This window comes from Trachinotus anak, unplaced genomic scaffold, assembly GCF_046630095.1.
Source record: "Trachinotus anak isolate AG129_WGS33_773 ecotype Australia unplaced genomic scaffold, CSIRO_AGI_Tana_v1 ptg000002l, whole genome shotgun sequence".
In the NCBI taxonomy this organism is placed as follows: Eukaryota; Metazoa; Chordata; class Actinopteri; order Carangiformes; family Carangidae; genus Trachinotus; species Trachinotus anak.
Window position 1 is genome coordinate 17,284,676 of NW_027273853.1, and position 14,433 is coordinate 17,299,108.

The 14,433-nt window shown below is 40.9% G+C and overlaps 1 long non-coding RNA gene across 2 annotated transcripts; it reads left to right on the forward strand.

Annotated features, from left to right (window-relative positions):
- The first annotated feature begins 1,162 nt into the window (after nt 1-1,162).
- On the forward strand, nt 1,163-11,972 carry LOC139635582 (uncharacterized). 2 transcript variants are annotated; one of them, XR_011694258.1, is made up of 4 exons: nt 1,163-1,340; nt 2,941-3,146; nt 4,990-5,298; nt 11,455-11,972. It is a non-coding gene; the product is annotated as an uncharacterized lncRNA (long non-coding RNA). The 2 variants fall into 2 exon arrangements; XR_011694256.1 differs by having other exon boundaries at nt 1,169-3,146; nt 11,455-11,969.
- The last annotated feature ends 2,461 nt before the right edge of the window (nt 11,973-14,433 follow it).

The window sequence follows — 14,433 nt, forward strand, 5'->3', positions numbered from 1 at the left end:
GCCCTGTAAATATGGATAAAAGATGCATCTTGGTTTTTGGTCCCAGAATAGTTCACCACATATAAGCATTTTCTTCTGACTGTAAAGATTTTGCAGGAAACTGCTCATGCTACTCTTGGCCGTGGCTCTTGATCTCATGGCCAGCACTCGCCTCAGACCTCAGAGATCCTTTATATGTCAAGAATGCTCACACCTTCTTCCAGTCTGTGAAACCCTGTGAACAGAGTAGGGCGGGAAGTGCACTTGTGCAGTTCTTGTCCAAACCTACAACAGCCCACTGGTATAACGTACCTTGTAACCTCCAGTGATAAAATAAAATAATAATACAGATATAGACTATAGTCACCAGAGGTGCTTTATGTAGGTTTGAACCACAGTGCCAGTGCTGCTATGAGTGTTGCAAATCTTGGATTTTACACATTTCTGATTGCTGTGCCAAAAGGTCGACCTGTTCGAGCTTTAACCACGTACATCACATGGCAGTGGAGCAAGACAGGGACTGTACCCTTGTTACTGTAAGTCAGGAGATATGTGGGAATGATGTTCTGAGAAAATTCAGAGCTAAATTCAGAGAGAAGTTCAGATGCAACCAGCCTTCCTTGAAAATAGTAGACTACATCACAATGTGACCTGACTAATGCTCAAGTCTATTTAAAAGAGATGATAAATGCACAGCACATTAATATGCATACAATGAAGAAACATTACTTAACCTACCGATAAAGATCATGTGAAATGATCAGAGGGCAAACTATTGAGATAATATTGTTTTGTCAACTAGGCTGCTGCATCCAAGGTCAAGGGTTAGGATCAGTCTCACCACTTGAGCCAACATGGATAAGAGTCATCCATAAAAAAAATCCATCAAAAGCTCCACAACAGTCACTAAATGATGATGATGATGATGATGATTATTATTATTATTAATATTGTTGTTATTATTATTATTATTATCTGTAGTAGTTGTATGTTGGTAGTAGTGGTAGTAGTAGTTGTAGCTAGAAGTGAAGACATCAACGAAAAGCCAGAGAAAATAATTCGGAGTGAGACGTCTGCACAGCGCGGACAGTCTTTGGGGCCGGCGGACTCTGTGATTGGTCAATGCGCCGCCCTGTCCTGGTATGACGTCAGTGCGGGAGCGAGTTGTGTGACAGTGGAGGAAGCGCGCAGGCTGGAGGAGAGGCAGAAGCTGGAGGACCAAGGATGAGGCTGGACTCATCTTCGAGCTGCGGCGCTGACTCTCTACAAGGGCCCGATGTAAACGCAGAAAAATGGAAAATTCACCAGGAGCTGAAGTTGGAGGACACTCGCCTCCAGAGTCTGCCTCGAATCCGAAACAGGTAAGAAACACGTCTGGGAACAGGGAGGATGTGCACCGACAGCATTGCATTTTTACCTGCTTTGAACCTCTTCTCATGCCATGTCCATGTGTCTTATGCAGAGAATTATAAGACCCAGAAGATGCATGTTCAGGTTTCCTTTTAGTCTGTTTTTCATGCCGGGGGACGTATTATTAATCGTCAGAAACGCCCTTGCGTTTAATTTGAAATGAGGGGAAAGGTGTTTGGTCCCTAAACAGACAAAAACCCTTGTTCTATAAAGTGCCAGAATATTAAACCACGCACCTCGGCCTAATATTATGAATATGAACAAATTGGTTTCTGTAATAGCCTATGCGGATAATCCTTGTGATGTGAAATAGTCCAGTTTTAAAAGAAGTAGGCCAATCACAACTCTCATTAAAAGTAGGGATTCTTTGCCCCCAGGAGCACTAAAGAGCCAAGAACAAATTAAAGCATCTTAAAACCCAGCTTAATTTAGATTTAGTTGATTAAAAAAAAAAAAAGAAAAGAAAAGAGTCAGCTGTTGATCTCGACCATCATTGAACCTGCTGCATTAACGAGCCAGTTCTTTACCTTAAGGCCGTGTCAGGTTCACGGTCATGGTCATGTTTTCATGCCGCTCTACTTTGGCCACACTGACGTTTTATGGTCATCCAGTCAGAAAATAGGCTGTAAATGGAAATTTAGCTTCTTGATATTATACCAACTTATATATGCAGCTAGGCTTTAAGTATGTATCTTACTCATTTAACAAATATGCTTTATTATTATTTATTTATTTATTTTTACCATTGTCAGATACCACCAGTCATTCATTATGACTATTAAGGTATCTGTAATTGTGTAAAATCACACAGCAGGCTTGCATTTAGTTTTAATGTTGCCCTAAATAACAAACGCATAGTGTGCAGGGGAGGGGTGGTGCTACGGGATAGCGCTGCAGAACACAGGCACGTCCTACAAATGGTCCGCAGAAGTGTCTGAACTAATAAGCAGGTGGATGTTATTGAATGCAGCTTAACGAGTGCAGTGTGACTGGCCTATCAGATATTCCACATTTGCTACTTTAAAGTTTCAGATGTTTAAAGTGCCTCCGGAGCTAATAAAGACAAGCGTTCTGCTTTGTAAATTATGTTATTTAAAAAATAAAAAAATAAAAAAATTTTCGTGTGGAAATACAGTCTGGTATTAATTACAAGAGGTGCTAATCTAAGCTAGGCCCCTCCCCACACACATTTACCTATAAATGCAAAATAATATTTTTCTTTTCTGACAGTCGTAATATGTTTAAAGTAGGCTTTCCAGGTATAACTACGGAATAATATCACATTTAAATTAGAAGTGGGTCACCACTGAATAGGCCTTACAGACACCTTACATCACGACATGAATATTTGACGGCTGAATGTTTTATTTGTGGCTTCTCTAACCAACGCAATATGTGGTAGCCTGACTCCTAATAAATGTAACACATTTTATTCATATCTCCTGATTTTTTGGCTGCAATTAAGAGATGATGCTGTTTTTTTTTTTTGTTTTTTTGTTGTTTTTTTTTTAAATATCATAGGCCTGCTCATGTGTCTTCACCTCTTTCCAGATCAGACCAGTACCACGCCGGCAGGAGAGTGAGAGGAGGTCTGTTTTTGTCTTTGGTTATCTAGCTGTATGAGTGTTAAATACCTGTCATAAAGCTAGATAACCGAAAGTAGAAATGACTTCCGTAACGTTGCACTTCCGCAGAGGGGGCTCCTCATGCTTTAAATTCACCGAGGCTGTGGTTTTTGACTTTCACCTCAAAAAAAGGTAAGGGAACAGTTTTGCTTTCTGGTTTCCCTAAAGTTTGATAAGAAAACCAGCACACAAATAATCTCACATGGCTTGCACAAAACGTAGGAAAAAAAAATATGTTGTGTGATATAACAGCTTTAAGAGTTTTTCCCTCATATAATAAGCATAGGGCAGATTTATAAGCATTTCAATAGTTTGCAAAGCTTTTTTCTTTGTAGAAAAAGATGTTTTTCTATTAATTGCATTCATCGCCATCATCTGATATGCAGTCATGTGATAACAGGATCTTTTTAAAGGAAATAAAAATGGCTCTCAGAGAATTTTTTTTTCACTCCATGGGTGCAAAGCTCAGCCAACTTCTCATTTATCAGTGTGTTACAGAGTATAGATAGACCCAGATATATTTGTTGTGTTTGTTTAATCTCACTTCTGTTTATTTTGAGGATTCGGTGTATGAGCTGTATGAACTGCCTAAGTGTCCACAGTCAGTAACTGGCCCTGTTTTTGGGTGGTTAGGGTTGCTGTCCATTCAGGTCCTCTGCGACATGGTGCTGAATGTTAAACAGGTCGCCCAGTGGGTGGAGGAAAATAGTATTGTCCAAAACAAGAACTCCCACACTTTCTCTATTTCAAGGGCTCCCACATGGAAATGCATGAAACCTGAGATTTAAAAACATCATCTGAGAAGGATTTTGTCATTATTGTAAGGAAAAAAAATCTAATAATGCCGGCAGGGAGGTAGTATTGGGTAGGCTGCAATAGGCCTTTTTCACAGCAGACATTTTGACTTGTCGCAGTGGAAAACATTAATGATAGCTCCAATCTGTTATAGTGTTCCAGTAAGCCTTGACAGTGAGGCAGGATGTCTTTCAAGGATCCCTGGAGGTACCTGCTTTGGGACAGACTGGCATGTTGCCCTGCCAGCCAGTCAAAACTCAAGCAGATACTGTTGATTTATCTTTTGCTTTTTACAGCCCACAGTGGAATTAATTTCCTTTTTTCGTTTGGAAGAGTATTTTACATTTATTGAAAAAATAAAACAGATTTTAGATTTCTCTTGCAAACCTTTGTTTATAGATTAAAAAAAAGGGAAGCTAACACTTTTTCCAGACACTGGAGTCCCCAGGACTGCTAATAATGCTATTGAGTGGTGTAGCACCCTACACACAGGGTTAAAAAAAACACTTGGCATTTGTATTTAAAGCTGTACCGGGTCTTGGGAGCTTTTGGGAAACATTGTGTCTTGCCTCAATGAGAAGGCCGGGGCCATCCTGCAGACAGGAGCTGAACCTTTCAACCTGGTACTTCACTGTTGTGCGCTGCATATACTCAGCCCAGAGAATGCCACTAAAGCCTAAAGAGCACCAAAGTGAGATGAGTTTTCATTCACTCTATTAACTACCTATTGCAGTAGAGCTTGCTGTAAAACCAGGCTAATTGCTTCGTTTCACAGTGAGATATTGGATGTGAAAAGGCCAAGGCCCAAGTTTTTTCCTGAGTTTTCCTTGTTATAGGAAGCATGTAAACATGGTGTGCTTGAGGCCTTTCTTATGGGATGGTCCAAGGCATCCTTGTTTCAACCTGGATACTCTATAATGATTTGTCTCGCTTTTATTGTAGTAAAAATACACATGCGCTTACACGGAGAAAACAAGGGGGGGTGCCTTTGAATGAGTACAGCTCGCCAAGATTTAGTTTCGATAACTGGCAGATTTTTAACAACTGAATCAATTATTTAATTAAGAACCCATAACCATAAGGTTGTGCTGTGCCAAACTATAATGATAACCAAAAGTGCAAAATGTGCTTTTCATGTTTTTTTCCCCTGTTTTCTCTCTTTTGTCCTTTCTTGTTACAGGTTTTCGATTAACAACACTAAATGATCGAGTGTTCCTGACAAGAGGGTAGAACCATCATAAAAAGCGAACGAAGAGAGAGAGGGGGAAATGCGGTCAGTCCGGAATTGCCACCTCCTCCTCCTCCTTCTCCCCCTCACCCTTTATACCCCACAGCTTCTAATGCCATCTGTACTGCCAACGGGGGACACTTTGCCCGTGCCAAGAGGCGGACAAAGACCCTGCCGGATCCTTGGAGTATGGGCGCGCTCAGAGGAGCCATCTTGGGAGATGTTGCTGCGACACCTAAAATGGCAGGGCTGGCATACGAGGTGAGCTGCATCATGGTTTTCTGTTGGGCACCAGTGGTAATGGGCAGGAGGTGGGGGAGTGTGTGTATGTGTAGGTGATTGTGTGTGTGTGTGTGTGTGTGATTGGGGGGGAAGGGAACAGGAGGAAGGATGAAGGAAAGAAGAAGAGTTTCCCATTTCCTCCCCAGTCACACATGGCCTCTCCCTTTTCTCTATCTTCTGCTCCTGCTAATTAGCAGTTAAGGGGTGATGTGAGGGGGTTGGTGGGTGAGGAAGGTTGGGTGGTGGTTGGTGGGAGGATGGGTTGGGGGGGGGGGGGGGGGGGCTGGGCCACAAACAAAATTAATGAGCTGGCACTGGTTGAGGGAAACCTGCCATCCTCTCTTGTCATGGTGCTTCTTTACTCCCTGATGAACACCAGGCAGTGGTGTTCGTCGCATTTCCACCTGACTAACCTTGTAGATTAATTCATGCAAAACTGCTTTTATTATGAAATTCACATTATGATATTTTGTACAGTATCTTAGGGATGTTAATGAGCCGATCCCTTAAGGTGAATTTTGCTGGGAGCTGATTGGGAATACTCGGATAAGTCCCCATTTGGGAATTAACATTATTGTTTTTAAAAGTAGAACCAATACGATCTTAGATTTAATTTACTGTAGAAACAAAAGATATTTCACCTTACAAAGCAGGTCTTTATGTGTAATAATATCAGCATCAAATATTAGCCGTTTTTACTTTAGAGAAGATTTACATAATAATGATGAACAGAACATTTGAAGTGTCACATTTGGCATTTTTTTCACCAGTGTTTAACATTTCTTTGTTCACATCAGAATACAAGCTACAGTCACATGTGTGTATACATACCTGTCTTTGTGTCTGTGGCTCAGAGGTGCCACAGTAAGTGAATTTACAATTGTTAAAGCTACATTACTGCACACATTGATTTCATGTTGGATCTCATCTTTTTAGACATTTGGTCTCAGCAATTTGATATTGATTACAACTCTCTGCAATGTAACTGTGTAACTGTGCTGGTACCAGCTGCACGAATGATTAGAATATGTCCGACTTCACTGACGTAAAATTGTCAAATTCTGCCAAACTCTGACAAGGGCAAACAGAGACCGCTAAATATCACGGCTCCAAATCTTTACCGGCTCCATCCCTGTAACCTCACACACACACACACACACACACACACACACACACACACACACATATCCTGAGTATCCGCCTTATCATGGCATCGAGCTGCCCTGTACCCCTGGTGTCTCTGGCAGCAACCTGAAGCAGAAAAGAGAGACACGTGAGCATGTGTGTCCAGGGCCAACGTGTGCAGCTGCAGCGCTTGTGTGTTAATGAACAGCGCCATGCATTTTCACATTATCATTCAGCCCCTCTCTCTCACTCCACCCCCCCATTCCCACCCCCTCAATAGCTGTTTAGTCGTCAACCCCCCCACCACCCCACCACCCACCCACCCAAGTACACACACACCCCACCTCTGAAAAAGCCCGCTTTCCCACCATTGTGGGAGCTGGTGCTGCGGCGGGCCTGGGCTGGGGGGTAGGGTGGGAAAGACCCTCCAGACTAGACATGAGCAGATGCCTGAGACATTAGACTGTCGTGCGGATCGCCGGGGTCGGCGAGCTGCTGAGTTTTAATGTGTGTGCAAGTGTATGTGTGTTTGATATGTGTGTGATGGGGGGTGTAAGTCCAGGCCCTGGAGTGCCACCTGACTGTTCATTAGTCTATTCAGCCTCCTCTGCATGTCTGAAAGGCATGGAGATGCTGTTTTTTTCTGCTAAATGAGAAGGCTTTAACTGGCATTAGAGATGCATTCATGATATGCATATAGAAGCATGCATTCAGGCCTATACCCTGCCACACAGCAGATCACGGTTTGCCATTGCATTGTATCAGAGGTGTAATGCGATGCCATTTCAACATCCTAAAGATGCATTTTTACCTTTTTTTGCACTGAGAGCCTGATTTTATTTTGGATTTAAACCTTTGCAGTGTCCCTGTCATCAGCAGTGCACTCCTTTATATTTGCTCAGTTTACCAGCTGGATGCAATGTGTCCTTCATGCAAACAGAGTCTATACATTTGTATTGCTCTCAGGTTGTATCAAGAGACAGTTATTACGAAAAACTCACAAGACATTTGGTGGCACGGCGTATCACTGCGAATGACTCAGCTAAGGCGATGGGTGTGCCTAACAAGCTGAATGATGTAACCCGTGGATAATGATTATTAATGAGCTTTATACTGTACGTGCGCCTCCACAAGATATGTAAGGCATGTGCAGCCCCACATGTCAAAAGATTATTCCCTCTCTTTATTCATATAAAAGACTCAGAGCTGTCTTTATAATTGCATTTGTGCTGCTCATCTGTGATATACAGCGCATAGCTTCGGGCAGATTTGACAGAAGAGAGAAAGCAAGGTGAAGGCAAGAAATTAATCATGGAGATACTGTAGCTCGCTCCATGCTACATCTCTGTTGCAGATCTCCATGGCTAGACTTAAAGAAGAGCAATGGGGGAACTATGAAATTGATGCTTTCAAAAAGTAAAGCTAAGGATTGGCTTATCAAGAAAGGGTTAAAGACAATGGAGACAAATGTATACACATATGTAAAGGAGGCAAGAGACGCAGGTGTAGCACATGAGAAGCCATATTTGAGCCACCAGTGTTACCTCTGCATTTGCTGATGAAGTTAGCTTGTGTTAGCTTGTGCAGTGCCCATGCTAAAGCAATTTGCAGCCACGAGGAGCTGGGTATGGAGGACTGTGTGTGTGTGTGTGTGTATATGTATTTTTGTGTGTGTTTGAAAAGAGTAAGGGGGGGGGGGGGTCGGTCTGAAACGGTATGTGAGAGCTGCAGCAGTCGACAGAGACAGCGTGGTCAAAAAGAGGCGGTGACTGAAGCAAATTTGTCAGGAAAATGTTTTCATCCTTACAACGCCTGTTAGAAGAGCAATCACTTTTGCTGGTATTTGGAGGATATAAAAAAGAGCGACACGCATACATGCGCTAATGCACGCAGAATATTTATGCCTCTAATAATTACTGAGATCTGTAATTCTGTGTAATTAAATGAGCAAGTGGGAGTAGATACGGAATTGAAATACACTGTCAAGGGGAGCTCATCTTGATTTCGATATGTGGTGAAACTGCTCAAGAGTCTGGTTTTAATCTGCTCTGAAACAAAGACACTTTTCGATCGAGATTGTCTGAAAGCAGAACGGCTGGACGGTGAGGTCAGTGACTTTGACACTATGTCAGGAGGATTTAGGATCTGAACGTCCCTGACTCTCCCCTCACACACAGGGGACACAGTGACTTAAGTATTCATTCATCATACTCCAGTCCCTCCTTATACATAACTTAAAGTTTGACAGAAAAATGTATATCCCCTCCAGAAAATACCAGAATAGAGATGATTACCTTTCCCTTTCTTTCTTCTCATACTTTCCTCTTTTATTCATTATTAACCATGTATTGCTTTTGCTATGTTGGATTTTCAGAGCAAGGAAATTATAATGTGTGACATGATGAAGTGACAGTAGCTGGCGCTCACTTCCCATTCTGTGTGGGTGCAGTAGCGTAGCCATAGTAGCGATAAAATGTTAATACCATATAGCTCCTGGGTTACCTCTTTGGATTCTCCTCACTATGTGTGGACACTATTAATGTTTTAACGGCTCGGCTGTGATATATATATATATAAAGCCCAGCTCACGGGCCGCCCATAGTCTTGGATGAGGTCCAATGTGGGTCAAGCGAGGCTCATCGGGGCTCTTTAATGCAACTTTTGCCGAGACTAATCTAGCACAAAGCCCGATGTTAAGTATCTTAGGGGAAGATGGAGAGAAGTTTCTACATCCCAGGCTTTTCAGATTACGTCTGTTGGCTGTGGTGTCCCTGAGTAGGGGTCCTGCATGCCCCGATGAAAGTAGAGGAGAATTAGGTGACTGAGCCTTTAATACAGTGGCCCTTTGTAATCATATCAGGAGGAGATGAGGTTCTAGGGTGAGGAGAATTAGGGGGAATTCTTGGTGTGACCTCTTTTTTGTGGATGTTATTTAATTCTATGGTATAGTACATGAATTCAGTGAAAAGGGTGAAAAAGGGAGTAAAGGAGGAGATGGTCATGAAAAAAACCCAGGTCCTAATTACTGTATATTCTAATCCTTATGCCTCTATTCTGGCATCAGATGCATATACGACACCATCACTCAGTCAAGTTCAAGTTCATGGGTGCAGTCACTCTGTCTGCGACTGGTCAAGGAGTTAAGAGAGTCTGTGGCCACCCTGGAGTACAAGGGAAGGATGTGGTGGTGGTGGTGAGTGGATGAGTGGATGGGGGGGTACATAGCCTTTGACCTCTGTTTGGGTTGCTATGGGAAAGAGGCCAGTCGACTCAGTAATGTATGACTGAAAAGGCCAAACTGTCAGAGCTGTCCAGCAGACGTCACCCCCCCCCCACCACCACCACCACCACCACACACACACTCACACAGTAACTCCAACCTATTCACACATACTCACAGATGGCACGGGCCAGCTTGGGAATGTTAGCCGCTTTATGTTCATCAGACACCGTTGTAATTGTTCTGAACTTTGGAGTTACACAGTCTACACCTCTTCCTCGGTGCAGTCTGTCTCCTTTTTCGGCCTCTTCCTACACATCATCGTTGTATGTGCGTTGTGGCCTTATGGGCTTATAAGACATTAAACATAGCATCACTGTTATGAAACAGCACTTGTCAGAAAAGAACACAACTTCTTTGCGAGCATTGCAAACAAAAGGCTTTGTCTCCCTTCCCAAGTTCCACAAATCAAGTCTCGTGTCCTTTCAATCAGAAGTCAGCAGAAATAAAGGACATTTTGCTTAAAATCATCATATAGAGAGCACTGAGACATAAAATTGACATTGCCTTCAATCTCAGTTTAGTTACAAAGGATTTCTTCCTCAGGGAGACAAAAAAAGAAAAAAAAAAAAACTAGCAGTTTCTATATATTTGATATATCTGTGCTCATAAAGACTTAGTGGTAAATTTAGCCTCACGTAAGCTTCTACACTATTGTTGTTTTTATCTTTTCTGTTATCAAGCTGTTTGGATAAATGAGCTGTAAAGACATATGGACATATTGAGCTCTGACATCAGTATATTTCTGTACCGGCTCATTTTTAAAATGGTCAGCGTTCAGTGTTTGAGTGACTGCATGTCAGAGTGGGCATGCAAATCCACTGATTGTAATATGTGCGTGTTTCCATGCACCCTCTGTAAATGTGTGAAAGTGTGGCCTCATTTAAGGTTGCATTCATTCAGGGGAGGGGTCTCACGAATAAAAGAGTGTGTATTTGCATACGCTGCATGCCGTCTGCAGAGAGGGAGCAGTCAAAAAAAGATATCAGAGGTGGACAAAGAGAATGAGGACAAATCCTTCATTGTGGGGTTGGTGGGAGAAAGGGTTTGTCTGAATTGGGGAGTGGGTGAAAATTGACAGAGAAAGAGTTTGGGCTGGTTCCCTGTGGGGATAAAAGCCTTAAGATCCCTCCATGCATACAGCCTGAAAATGGGAGAGAAGAACAACATGCAGAGCACAGGGGCCTATTCTTACAGGGCATGAAAAGGAAGTTTGTTTTTCTTAAACAGTGTCTACACTTTCTGGTGTACAAAACTAAAAATCACACATAACTGCAAATTCAGTGTTGTCAAAACACACTCATCAACATTTGAAATGACCAAAGAGCTTTGGTCTGCAGAATCATCATTGCCTTTTACATTGTTGTTCTATAAACATATCTCCACAGAGTCGCTTTTATATGGCAATACTTTTATATAGGGATCTCATTTCCCCTTTTTATGTGTTTCTTTTACCCTGTGGTCCTTTGGTTTTTGTTTTAATCTCTGTTTAATGGCAAGTGTTTGCTGTTTTTATCGACTGCTCAGCACTTTGCAAGTGTTAAAAACACAGCTTTTAATTATTATTAAGTTCTTGACAAAACTAATTTACTTTTAATGTCTAATGCTAGAGAAAGTTTCTTTTTTTCTCTCTTTCTTTCTGCCCAAAAATGTGAAATATTATTACTTTCCATGCAGGGTGGAAGAGTTTGATTCTCATGCTAATGATTCCCACCATCATTTTTCCTCAGGACGGGACAGGATCTGTGAGACTCTCTGCACTCTGCAGGAAACTGCTTTGGCATGAGGAGATTGTGGACCAAACTCAGCGAAAGGCTGTCATCAGATTGTTGAGACTCACCAGAGCATGAACTCTAGAGATTATCAGTCAACTAAATGCTGCAAGAAGAGATCTATGTGGTGTAAATCTGAAATGTATAACTTAAGATGTCTGTTATCCTTGGAATTAAGACACTGTATTAACGATGACACATGAGACACGTTTATATAATGAGACACATTTATGTAATTAGATTCTTTTAAAAACTGCAAATAAAAAAGCCTTAAGTGTTCCCACTTATTTCACACTCAGTGCTTTATATCTGTTTTCATGCATGTTTTAATTATTGAATTAATTATTTTTTTCTCATTTGTATAAAAGAAAATATTCATTAATATGATATGAATGCATTTAAGTATATTGTTTTAAATTTACTAATGTCAGTGACATGTCTTTGAAATAAAAATTATGAAAATATCATCTGTGTGTTGTAGTGTTGTTTTTGAGCAATGGGGTGTTTTATTTTGGTGATTAGACATGGACAATTAGACATGGAAACAACATATTTTATATATCAAATATTTTTATACATTTTTACCTTTTGTTTTCAACGTTAAAAAAATTAAAAGTGACTTGAAAATAGAGAAGTGCCAAAATGTCTAGAAGTCAGTCTGCAGGACCTTTTCTCTTTTCATTTTTTTAGAATCATAAATTAATGTGTGTCCATGCGTGTGTGTGCGCGCTTTCGTGTGTGTGTACATGTGTGTGTGGATTGTGTGAAAAATGTTGGAATGACCCCACATTAAGTTTTAATTAGGAGGACCAGACAGAGGGACGTGCGTTGAATCAGTGTGGGAAAGAAAAAGTTCATCAGCCACAAAACTCTATGGACAGAATGACCCTGCTCACTATTAAAATATATAATAAGGTTTTGTTCGTTGCCTTCATATTTTATTTATCGGGGAAATGTAAACGGATATTTCACTTTTAATTTTACAATTACACTGTGCAGATTTTCTGCTGTGCTTAGTGAAAAGAAAAAGCAAAGGCCTGTAATGGAATATTTTTTTTATTTTTTAAATCTGGATAAAAGATTATATTTCAGTATGTTGTTTACTTGAAATCCAGTTTTATTACTCTGCATCAGGGCCTAGTTTTGACAATTAATCAGGTTTTGGGATTACAGGCTGTCCTGGTGTCAGTCGGACCTCAATCAGTGTCCAACTGATCTGTGTCCGGAGTCAAACAACAGATGGACACATGCAGGGTCAACAGGGGATTATTTCCATCTCTTTATGTGAAAACAGGGAAAACACAGACATGTACATCAGTTAGGAGTGAGTCCAGCGTTTTATCACTGTACGTAGGGTAGACAGGAAAATATTGTAAAAAATTAAAGCCCTGTGTTTTCTGTTTAAGTCGTTGATTTATTATGTTTAAGATATTCAATATATATTTAAAGCAATAAAACAATGCTAATAATTAAGACATAAAATGGTTAAAACATCATGGTTTATAAAATCTCTCTCTCTCTAGATAGATAGATAGATAGATAGAGCACTTAAAAAAAGAAAAAGAGACAGTGAATCCAATTTACCTCATGAACATCTGCCATACTATATACTGAATGGAGCATCTAAAAAAGAAAAATCATGGTTCAAAATAAAGGACAGACAAAAGTGGCAATGCAATTAAATAAGTCGCTTAAGTGTGACCAGCATGCAAAGCAACTATTTTTTTTCATCCACTTAAATCTAAAGTCATGTAGCAGTGGAGATCTCACTCATGGAGGCCCATTCAGGAGTCAGCATGTTTTCAATCCATCCAAACACTACAGAGGCTGATTTTGGTGATTAGTTCCCCTCTCTGGATGAATGGAAACCAATTAGTGAAATCAGCCTCTGTAGAGCCTGGGTGGAACGAAAGCCCAAATGTTCAAATCATTTTGTAAAAACTGTTACACTGGCGTGATTTTCATCATTAAAAAATGTTTCATGTTTACCCTATATACTCTGAAAATGTGTGCTTTATGTTTCTTTCTGCAAATGAATGTAAGAGCGCTCCAGGAATAATCACAACAGCCTCAGTATCCTATCATGCTTCTGCAGAGCTAATTGCTTGAATAAGTCACTTTAGTTAAATATTGCTTTTTGATGAGTGTCTTGTGAGGTGGGGCAGCTGGTCAGAGACCTGTTGGTGCAGTCCCTACAGGTCATCAGGGATCAGGGGTCATGATTTGGACAGTCCCCCAGAGGACAATAAACAGGCTGGAGAGCTGCCGAGGTCAGGAGCCGTCTGAGCCAGAGCCAAAGGTCAAGGGCCGCTAATTAAGTGGCTATTTCCTACTATTCCCCAGTGACCACTGGACTCAGAGATGGACAGGGAAATGCACGAAGAAGTCTATATTTAGGAAGTTAATAAAACCTGGTAATTATAAAAAAATTGTGACTGGGACAGCAGATAATATTACACTACATTACGTTTACTCATTTGGCAGACACGTTAATCCAAAGTGACTTACAAATGAGAGACAGCACTAAGGCTTCAGTGCAGCTGGAGACCCGGTGTAAATACTAAGTACAACATTCAAAATATTAGGGCAACAATAGTAGCTTCAGCTCATACCAGCTTTTTACAGGAATATATTCAAAAATAAAATCTTTCAATATAACAGCTATAGCTCTGACTGAGTTGCCCGAGTCTTGAAAAAAAAATGAATGTTGTTTATTGGAAAAAATGTTTTAACATTATTTAGACTTTGCTACAAGAGTATAGATGTAAAGCTGCATTGATGGAATACATTCCGATCGATAATCTCACATCAAAACCAATTTCCATTTCAGAAGCTGTGAGAGAAGAAAAACAGATGCAGGACCTCACAGCTCAAGTTGAGGGATCCAAACATTTTGGAGGGAAAGTCGGTAGGAGCTGTTTATGCCTTTCCAGTCAC